Genomic DNA, 11,400 nt, shown 5'->3' on the forward strand with positions numbered 1-11,400 from the left:
GCAGTTTGGATCAGTGTGATGCTGGGAATTTAGAAGAATTCAACAACACAGAGGAGGTTTCATTACTGGAGAACAGGGATGAATCCCATCTACTACATTGCTGGAAAATAAGCAACCCTCACCTGCTCAAGGAGTGAGGGTCTAAGGGCCCAGGCTGCCTGTGTCTGTGAATATTGTCACTTCTCCCAGGAGTGGTCCAATCCAGCCTGGGGAAAGGTGGCTTGTTGTGGTAATTCTCAGCCAGGATATTAGAACAGAATTCTTGCCCAAGAAGGCTCGGAGGAGGTGATGTGGCCACACTGCCTTCCCCAGCAATGTTCCAGCAGAGGAACAAGGGCCTGCTCAGGCCTGGCGTGGTGGGGCCTGCTCCAGGCCTCCAGCATAGGGTGCATGGAGCCTTTTTGGGACAGGCAGGACTCTCCCAAGCACAGGGCTTGGTGGCAATGGGGAATTTCAGCAGGGACGGCTGAAATTCAGGTTTCAGGCAGCTCAGCAAAGTTTCACATGTGGCAGCAGTTTTCTGTGTACTGAGTGGCAGAAAGAGCAAGAGGCAATTTTCTTTGATTTTGACTGGAGACAACAGCAAGAACTAGCAGAGAAATGAAGGTGGAAGACAGCTCAGGTAAATGAGACCATGAAATGAAAGTTTCAAACTGGAAAAAACAGGCCATTTTGTAAATTATGTCTTCCTGTTAATCTTAAACAAGAGAAAAACACACAGAAAATGTGTAAATTATTGAAGATGTGTATAAAAATACCATGAACAAGTAAAAATAAAAAGTCAGAAAACTCAAGATCAAACATGAGGTTAAATTTAGGAACACAAAAAGCAATGGATATTTTCTGTTTTATCTTATAAGGAAGGGCAAGACTATCAAGAAAAGTACTGAAGAAATGGAGTTTTTAGAGGATTGTGTCTAAACTCTTGATGACTTTTTCTGACAACTAATGGAGGATCTTCTGAGGTTTTGGAAGTCTGGGGAAAAGTAGATGCAATGATGCTTTCAGCAAAATAGGAAAAAATAAAGAACTGGAGAATTCTACAATAGATTATTTTGAAAGTTTGATTTCTAAGAAAATACAAAAGCAAACCTGTTTATCTACATAACTAGAGGAGACAAATAACAGCCAGTGTGACTTTGTCAAGAGCAAACTGTGTCATACAGCATAGTTTCCTCTGTGGCAGAGTCAGGAGTGTCTGGACAGAAGGAAAGTAATGGCTGTCACAACTCTTGACTGATGTGGAAATAACATAATAGATATTTTATGTCTTACAGTGAGGGCTTAGACAAGACAGTGAGAAAGGGGTGGCAAATGAATCTGAAAGACAAATAGTTTGTTTTAGAAGCTCACTAATGAAATGTATAATTTCTTGGGGAGGATGCTCTATGGAGGCTTTAACAGATGTAGAACACATCAGTATTTCCAGTGATAGGTGTAAAAATATTAAGCCAGTGAGTAAGCCCTGGTCAGGTGTCTGTAAATGTGTTCGAGCACCATCTCAAAACTAAAGACATTTGTATTCAGGATGAGAGGACTAGAATTCAGCAAGGAGGCATGGAAACTCCTACTTACATGGAGAGCAGACACCTGGTGAATTCCTGGGGATGAGCCACTACCTCAGCTTAACAAAGGCTGCACAATGTGTCGAGACTTCCAGGCAGAAGGAGGTGTACATCCATTAGGATGAGCCCTCTCTTGCATAACAGATTATGCCATGGTGTTCTAACAGATGTCTCACCTGAAATACACTGGGAAAATGTGACCTTTGAGGAAAGACAGGTTTCTCATGTCTATTTTTGAGTCATCTCTTTTCTAACAAAACAGTCCCCAACTGTATAAAAGGCTACGGCTAAGAAAAAAGGAACAGTCAGTTCTCCACAATCTTATAGGACAGTAGATTTTAGACCTGCAGACAACAGCCTTCCAAAACAGTTGGGAGAGATTGTTCTCACCTTGTGCAAGATAACCTTAGAAACAGGAGTATCATCCTTTTTCTCAAGAAGCGTTTCTAGTCAGAAGTGATGCAGGCCAGCCAGCTGGAACTGATGTAGACAAACAACTTCTTAGAGCTGGAGGGAAACATATTTTTCTGTGGGTCCAGCCTTCCTGCCCATGGCCTGTCAGGCCAGTTATATGTAAGGAAACCATTGCTTGTACACCAGTAAAAACTCATTTGCAGTGGTGCAAACCTCCAATTTGGGAGTAATTTTATTTATGACTAACAAAGGAAAGCTGGAGGCTGCCTTCTGCCTTTCAATGTCTCTCCTCCAGTAGCAATCTGGGCCCTTCCAATACTTGGTAAAATACAAGACTTGTTTCATCCCACGGTGTCAGGGAGGAAAAAGGTTGAAGTAAAACCAATTTAATATCTTTCAAGGGAACTAACATATTTTGGATCCCAAAGAAATGAAGTTTCCTCTCACCAGGTCTTTGACGGAAGTCTGAAGTGAAGTTTAGCTCTTCTTAAAGTCCAGCATACTGTTGCCTGACAGTTTTTATGATCTGTTGGATCCTCCTTGTGCCAGGTCAAATTTGTCAAAGGAGAGAAAGTCTCCTGGGAGCTCATAGTCTCCTTTCTCAGAAATTATTAGAAGTCCAGGAACCATAGGAATGATCAAATGTCCAAGGATGATATGAAGTGGATATCACAGGACAGAGCTATACAGTAAGAGGATGTACTCAGGATGCCCTGTGTCTGAACAGAAGGTCCTTTGTGCTTGATAATATGTGGTGTTTCCCTGACAAAAAAAAAAAGGGTTTTGTGGATGCACTAAAGGTTATGAAAATTGTTGTATGTGCTTTTTGGCTGTGATTTGGGAGCTGAAAAATTGCAAAAGCATGAATTATTCATATTGAATCAAAATTGGCACTCTTTTGGATCCAAACCTTCCAGATATTTATACTTCATTTGGTATGAAAGTTTATGTTCAGTTCAAGATAAGTGCTTTTGTTTCAAAACATTCATAAGAAAAACAGTGTCCAACAGTGATACTCTGGGCTCCAAAAATGAAAGATCCAAGATCATTTCCTGCTTCTGCACCCAGGGTTTGAAATTTAGCAAGAAAATTCTTCTTAACAAGGAGGAAGAATGAAGGTCCTAACATACTGATATTCATAACTGCAGAGTTGGAGAAACTGAGGCAGGACTTCTTGAGGCAAGCCAGGGCCATGTAATTGCTATGCAATTGAAACCATGGAGGAATGGCAGGTGGAAATCTAAATGAGCTTTGCAAATGGAGCCAGCAGGGCCAGGGCAACCCTGTGGTGGGCTCATGTACTCTGAATTAAAAGCATGACTCAAACAGGTATAAGTGTTCCCTAGGCTTTTAGGGATATTCGAGGAGCACCATGACAGCCATTGCTGGCACAACAATGATAACTGAAGTAGATACAGTCTAAGCTTGCAATAGGATAATGTTCTTTGAATAGCCTTAGGCAGACAATGGAGGATTTTGGAGGAGGATGAGGCTGCTATTTTAGGAAACCTGCACTAGACTGTCACACAGCATAACAACATCTGAACACGTGTGGTTGCACAGACTTTTTTTCCAATAGCTTTAAACACAAATTGCAAAATTGGCATAAAACCCCTGCTATTCACATGCTGGTAGATGTCATTGAAACAGTGTTCCAATTAGAAATATCAAGTATTTAAGCTGTACCAAAGGCTTGCCTGATAGCTCAGAAAACAAGGTGGAGTTTCTGGGACTAAAATTCCTCCCCTCCCAACAACTCATATGACAGTCTCTCCCTAGCATGAAAACTACTCAAAATTCGTGGAGTAAAATCATCTGGCTGATGTGCTGCAAAACATACTGCCCAGGAAAAGCAGCAAGGTTAGGGCCATTTATGGGACTGTGTCCAAAGCAGTGGGGGCAAACACTGCCTGGAAAGCAAAAAGAGGCATGGGACATGCTGAGGGTGCTCAGGCTGCTGAGATGCTTTGTGTTCCTTCTACATGGGAACAGTGTTTTTCCCCCTAAACAAGGAGCTGTGGGGATGGGAGCTGCAAGTGTCTAATCTAATTTGATTAAACATTATCCTTACAGGATGCTCTATTGACAGCTATACTCAAACCTTTCTGACTCACTCATCTGTTGGCATAACGAGATTGCAGCTTATCTGATTTACCACATAATATTCTCAAGCCACCTGTTTCTGTACAAGAATAAGCTTTCCTGCCTGCAGCCATGGAAGCCCAGTGAGGATCAGAGCCATTTCCCTTGCCCCTCCTGGGCCAGGGTCTTCTTCTGTCCCCTAAAGTCTGACCCCCTGCTTCAGCTGCACATGGATTGTCACTCGTCACATGGAAGACTGGCATGCAAAACCTTATGGCTCTTGCTCATCATCCTCCCCCTGTCCTTCTCCCCTGTGGCTCTCCAGGGACCTTTAGATGCCACAACAGCCCAACCTTGCCATCTGGGATCTCACCCTGGACTCTGCTGGGCCCCAGTCCTGGTCTGTGGCCCCAGCAGCGCAGCCACCAGCGGGTGGGTTACTGCCTCAGCTTCCCTGCCCACACACATGGCCAAGCTGGCTGGGGCCAGACCGGGACAGAGTGCACCTGGGCCGTGGGGGTGGCACCAGGCTGGGGATGGCACCAGGCTGGGGCTGCAGAGATTGGGGCCACTCTTCATCACAGGAACCTCCTCCAGCCTGGGCAGGCACCAAGTGCTGCCCCCGGAGCCACTTGGAGCCCGCCAGAGGTGCAGGTTGCCAGCCATGGGAACAAGTGTCAGCTGGGGCACATGCATGAGCATAGCTTGAGATGTACTTGTAGTGCAATCTGACTATCACACAGAAACACAGCAGCCTGACTCACACACAGAAGCACAGCAGCAGACCCTAGCTCTGCAGAAAATGCAGTTCAGCAGTAGCTGGTTTTGCTAGAGCTGTATTTCCCTGCTTGCAGGACAGTGGACAGTTGAGTTGTAGCCAGAGCATGAAATGTTTGCAATAATGTTGACTCCACCTTGTCATGACAAAAGAACATCAGGCCTCAATTTATTAATTACTTTGGAGAATTCTTTTAAAAGTGGCATACAACTTTTCGTATTACATTGGTGGATTGCAGGAATTAGGGATTTCCATCTGGAGGTTCTTGTAGAAGGGACGGGAGAGCATACAGGTCAGTTTGGTGTTTGTCAAGTCTGATTGTTACTATTGTGAGAGATATTTATGAGGAAATGTATCTCTGCCAGAAGACTGGAAATGTTACTGAGCCTGTAAGTCACCACAGCCTGCATGTGCCTTCATGCCTTCCTCCTCCTTCTACATGCTGTAAATATGCACAGATTATCTTATTCTTAATTTGATGGAGAGGTGGCTCTGTTAAAAAATATAACCATACCGTAGCAGTGGCAATTTCTGCCCTAAGTGTACATGAGTTTATTGTGTTTCTATTGACAGATTGTATCCAAAGCTCTTAGCACAAATCGCTGGACCTTGAATAAGAAGATTACTTCATTCATCAAATGTACTATGAAGATGAAGGACTAAAATCATCTTTAAACCCTTGTCAAACTAAGCCATGTGCACAAAATACTTCCTTCTTAAGTTTCTTCCCAAAATGATCTGGGCATGGAATTAAGGAAAGCACAGTGGTGTAGGACATATGAAAACTCTTATGAGGAACACAAATGACACAAAATATGTGCTCAGATGTACCCAGAAGTAAGTTTGCTTATGCAGTCTCATGAGGAAGCAATGAAAAAAGGAGAAGACACTCTAAGGAAAGATTTGCAGAAGTTCGCAGAACAAGAAGACAGCATGACAGATGAGAGAAATTATTTGTGGGAAACAAGGCCACAACTGGGGGGAAAAGACAGACAGCACGATGGTCAGGAGACAAGGAAGGAAGTGCAGAAAATTACTCTAACTTCAAGAGTAATGGAAGAGCAAGTAATGAGGAATTAAAAAAGGCTACTGAGTCTATAAAAAGCTGTGAAACCAGAAGGGTGGGAACAAGCATAGCCACCATGAGTAAGAAGAATTCAAACCAAAAAATCACAAGAAGAAGCTGGAAGAGTCTGTGTAATATCCGTGCACCTGTCAGAACAGTATAAAGAGGTTTTCAGCACTGGCAGACACAAGGCTGCAGCAGAGAGGTCATTCCAGTGACCAGCAGCAGGAATGGTCCTACAGGAACTTCGCTGGCCCTCACAGGAGCAGCCGTGGCTCCCCATGCTAGGCTGCCAGGCACAGGATTGCAGGGAGTCCTGCAGAGATTTTGGCGATGTTAGGCCACACTGTGGTCTGCCCCCTCTTCCTTCTCTTCTTGTGGGCAGAGGGATGCTTAGTGTCCAGTCACTATGGCAGAGGCGGCTGCTGTGGTGGTATTTTTAATGGGCCTCTCTCTTTGAGGCAGCCCTGAAATTTTCAGTGTTTCCGGTTTGTGGCTCTGTCTTGTCGCAGACATGTTTTATGAAAAATCCTTTCCTTAGGATTTTTTCTCCCGAGAAGCTGAGAGGCCTCAGAAGCAAAATGTAAACAACGATTATCTGCTGCTGTGGAATGCAACAGGTGCATCTGTGATTGGTCTCATGTGGTTGTTTCTAATTAACGGCCAATCGCAGTCCAGCTGTCCAGACTGTCTCAGTCATTCACAAGCCTTTGTTATCATTCCTTTTCTATTCTTAGCTAGCCTTCTGATGAAATCCTTCCTTCTATTCTTTTAGTATAGTTTTAATATAATATATATCATAAAATAATAAATCAAGACTTCTGAAACATGAAGTCAAGATTCTCATCTCTTCCCTCTTCCTGGGAGCCCTGTGAACACCACCACCCTGTCTGAAGCAGATGTAAGCTTGGTCTTCAGGCTGAGTACTCCAGTTGCAAATTTACAGAGGTGGTAACACCATGGGACTCTGAGATTTGACTGGAACTTCTGGGCTTGTCTGTAAAATAAATATTTTTTGTGTGTAAGTGATGAGAAGTGTGCCGTGGTGAAAACATGTCCATGGAAGGCTTAGGCTCTCTGAGGTCTTTCAGCTTTAAAGACCAGCTGCTGAAAACATAAAGCAAACAAATCCTCCATGAAAAAAGTCATTCTATCATTTTTGACAGTTTAGAGAACTCCTCTCTTTCCCCTTGCTCCATATTTCCATCCGTTTCTCCTGCAGAAGAAGCAGATGTAGAAATCTGAAGTGCAGTTGTATGTGAAAGCCTTTGCTTATTCTCTTTGCTCTGTGCCTCACTAATCAGCCTTGTGTTCACAGCTGCCCTCCCTTTGGAGTGCAGAAAGGTGCTCTGACCTAAACTTTCCCTCCTTGCACCTTCTGTGGCACAAGGAAACTGTGTCCTCTAACACCCACTAAGGCCAGGTGCCCGGCCAATGGCTTTTGACTGCGTGCCCATACAGATTTCCTTGGCTTTTGTAATTTGTGCTTCTGGTTTTAGCTTTTAAATCCATCATCAGGGCTGGCATGGACATCCTGGCTTACCCATAACTACTCAAGCTCTGTGCCAGGAGTATCACTTTTGTAACACACCTTGAGGTGCGTGCTACAAAAGAGCTGTATATATCCCATTGGAGTAATCTGATGCAATAATCTGAAGGCAGAATTTACTGTCTGAAACATGTGGACACGTGGTCTCTTGTTACATCATGCTTTGCAACCAGTTAGAGCCTACAGATTTATTCCTGCATTTTTTTGTGTTACACTGTTTCTGTTGCAGGAACAGAAAAGGAAAGAAAATACTACACACATGGCTTATACCTTCAGGGATATTCACATGATCTCTGTTCCTCCTTCTTTTTGGCAGGCATCCTGGGAATAACACCAGGAATTAAATTAACTTGGGTCTGTTAGCTCATTTAGAAATGTGGGAGAGGCTAGTCCTGTCTGAAGGAAACAATCTCCTTCCTCTCGCCTTCCCCTTGCCTTCCCCCAAGAGAAGAATAGGATCAGGCCATAGAGATATATCAGAGATCTTTTCAAGTGTAAAGACCTTATCTCCAGAGAAGTGAGCTCCTTTCCTCTTTGCAGATGCCTCCCTGTGATGACCACACCTGCCTCCTTGTCCACGATGAAATGGCAAGCTCTACAGTCCTCTTGGGCTGAAAAAGCTGGTCTTTGCCCTCCAGGGCCTGGCAGCCAGGCATGAAAAAGGCAAACATTGTATCTTTAAACAAATGCTGCAGTTAAAGAGAATAAACCTGCCAATGTCTGGAAATGGATCAGTTCAGCAGTAGTAAATATTAGGTATATATAGGTATAGAGATAGGTATATATATAGGTATAGAGATATGTCAACAGTATACCTCATAGTAAGTACTAGAAAATTACAAACAAAAAGTTCATATTTTTATCTGAGGGCCCCAAATAGACTCTTTTTCATGAGGTTGCCTTAGGCCTGAGCTGTCTTTTGGTAGAGATTAGCAGCAGGCCATTTGGGGAACTGCCACAACTTGGGAGGAAATCCAGCAGCTCACTGATCAAGCTGCAACCACCATCTGCACAGTTGTGCAGAAACCAGCAGATGGCACAAAACCTTAAATTGCTTCTTTGGCCAGCAGATCACTGCGTGGTAAAATCCCACTGAAGGAGAGATTTTAGCCAGCTCTGCATTCACCCTGTTCTACCAAGGCAGCAAGATATGGAAGGGTTTGGAAGAGAGGCTGGAACTTAATTTTTCTTGCACGCTCTTGTCAAGGCTCTGAGAAAACCATTCCCTCCGGGCTGACTGCCCATCATGGCAGAGAAGCTGAGGCTTCTTGACTTCTCTTGTTTTGAGCAGCCCCCCTGTTTCACTTAGAAACATAGTGAAAAGTGTGTGCCTTTTTCTGAGATGTGTTGTGTGCACAGGCGCATGTGAGGCCCTGCTCTGCCAATTGTCAGTCAATACATTCAGCAAGAATTACACTATCATTTTTCAGAAGGGAAACGTGTATCTCAGTTCCTGTCATTTAAAACTGTGAGGTATTTGAATATTGACTTGAAAGTCCTAATGCAGTGATTTATGATGCCTTTTTAACCTAATTATATAACACACCCACAAATCTTACCCTTGAACCATAGAAGAACAAACTTCAAACAATTTCCTCTTCACCTTTATTGCACCACTCACTTCCTTGGAAAAGGTCCACATTTCTGAGCAGAAGTCACAGAAACTGAAAACCTCTGTGTCCGCAGCCTTGACGTGGTGTCCCACTGCAGGGAAGCCTTATTTCTCCTGTGTCCTGCCCCAACGAAGGAGTGGAGCAGACTACCACTGCCCTCCCAGCCCCTGGAAAACCTGGGACTGGGATGTGTGTTCTCAGCAATGCAGGCACTGCCATGCGACACCCCTGAAAAAAAGCCCGGCATCAGCAGCATTAATTAAATGGAAAACGGGAGGATGAAGTTCCCACAGGTCATGGGGCAATAACCACTGCAGAAGCTGTCAGGGGCAACTCAGAATGCACCTGCTGTTCTCCAGTGCCTTGGCAAACAAACCCACAATTTGATCACCTGCTGGACAGCAGGGAACTTAGCGCCTGATGCAGGAGCATGTTCAGAGCTCTCATCCTGTGGCATCGGCTGCTGAGCTAGCAGCACAAATTACTAAATCTGAGATTGCAGTGCAATTGCAGCAATTCCCAGAGCAGTTTACCCAATGCTTATTCCAATAATAAGGCAAAAGGAGGATCTGCTAGGTGCAGGAAATCTGAAACTGCTGGTGACGTATTTCACAGGATAGGGAAGAAGATAAGATTAATCATCTCATTTGCATACCTGTTTTGCTACATGTCATTAAAACTAGCATTAAAAGCTATCCTTGTGCTGAGTTCAGTACACTGAACAGTCAGGCCATCTCTTCTACTAAAAACCAGCTGGTTTTGGTGAGCAAGTCTGTAACAGGCTCTTGGGTATCTTCTTTGACAGCCAAACACATCTTTGTTTTATAAAATCTGTTTCATGTTACATCAAATTCAACAAACCCAGGAATATGTTTCAATGTTTTGATTCCTCCTTTTTTTTTCCCCTATGCCCAGTACAAATGGCCATAATACTGCAGAAATGAAGGTAAATTTCATTTTGTTTTCTTCTTGCTCTAAACAGCAAGTAATGTAGTGACAGATGTTATGCTCACCAACCAAAATCTTGTGCTGTGATTAGCTATTATTAGCATGTGTCTAATCCCCAGGGGATTAAGAGGTCCATCTAAGCATGGCTTCAGGTGTCACCTATGTCTCACATGGACATAAACTAATCTCTTTTGTTGGAAACAGATGAACTGATAAGTGTTTGGAAGGCTCCTAATTTACAGAAAACACTGCAGTTTGTTCTCTGTCAAATCCCCATGTCAGGGTGAAAGAGTGTATTTTATATTCAGTGTCAGTCCCTTTAAAACCTACCGGGCATCTAGCCCTGAGGTGCAGTTTAAGACATTACTTTTTATGCAACTCTTTAAGTGGCCAAGCAGTCCCAGGTGCCATGAGCTCATTCCTGTGTGGGCTTGCCCAGGCTGCCTCTGAGGACAGTGAACAGGATAGGTTCAGTCACTGCTCTACATGCAAAGTACCACTGCCTCCCTCTGAAGTGTAAATGGAAGCTGCACAGAGGCCAAATCAAAGTTGCCCCTGGCAGCAAGCAAGGACAGCTTTTTCCAGGCAATGGGCAGCCCTAGACAAGCTGCCTGGAAAGCAACAGAGTTCACAGAACCTACAGGGCAAAGTTGTGCACTTCTGCTCAAGAAGTCCTGGGCAAGAGGCAGTAAGTGGTCACTGGAGCAAGCCCAAAACATCCAGCAGGCTTTGGTCTCACTCTAGAAGTCCAGGCTGTTGGATCAGAATCAAAAGCTTCAGGACTTCCTGGGCTGACTCCATAGGAATTATAGGGTTGTCCCTAGTGGTTATGCCCAAGGCTCCCCAGCACTTAGCACGCAGTGTGAGGAATAGCTGCTAGTACCATCAACTCCTACTTGAATGTCTGAAGTCTTAGACCTCCCAGGTGAGCCTGGGAGAAAGAGTTCAGGAGCAACCTTTGCAGTTAAAGAAGTTATGTGGGCACTTGAGAATGGTAGGCATGATTTGCTGTCAAAAGTACTCTTCTAGTGATCTCTGCCTTCTTGTCTTTTTCTGATGTATTGTATTCCCATGAGAGGCTACTAGAAGGAACATTTTGGGAAGGAGAGAGCTGTAATATTTCTGTAACTGGAAATGTTGACAAAATTAGCTAGGAAGAATTTACATAAAAATGTTTCACTGCACAGGAGAACGGAGGAGTCTCAAGATTCAAATATGAACATGAAGGCTAAACTGTATTTTTGCACTTTTTTGTCCCCTCCCCCATGTAGGTAATGCATAATGTCTTCCTGCTCTTGAAAGGATCACCTTGATTTGATGATGCAGGTATGAGAAAAGCTAATTATGTACCTGCTCCATGCAAGCTGTTAAAACACGTGCCTATG

This window comes from Ammospiza nelsoni, chromosome Z (assembly GCF_027579445.1).
Source record: "Ammospiza nelsoni isolate bAmmNel1 chromosome Z, bAmmNel1.pri, whole genome shotgun sequence".
NCBI classification, from domain to species: Eukaryota; Metazoa; Chordata; class Aves; order Passeriformes; family Passerellidae; genus Ammospiza; species Ammospiza nelsoni.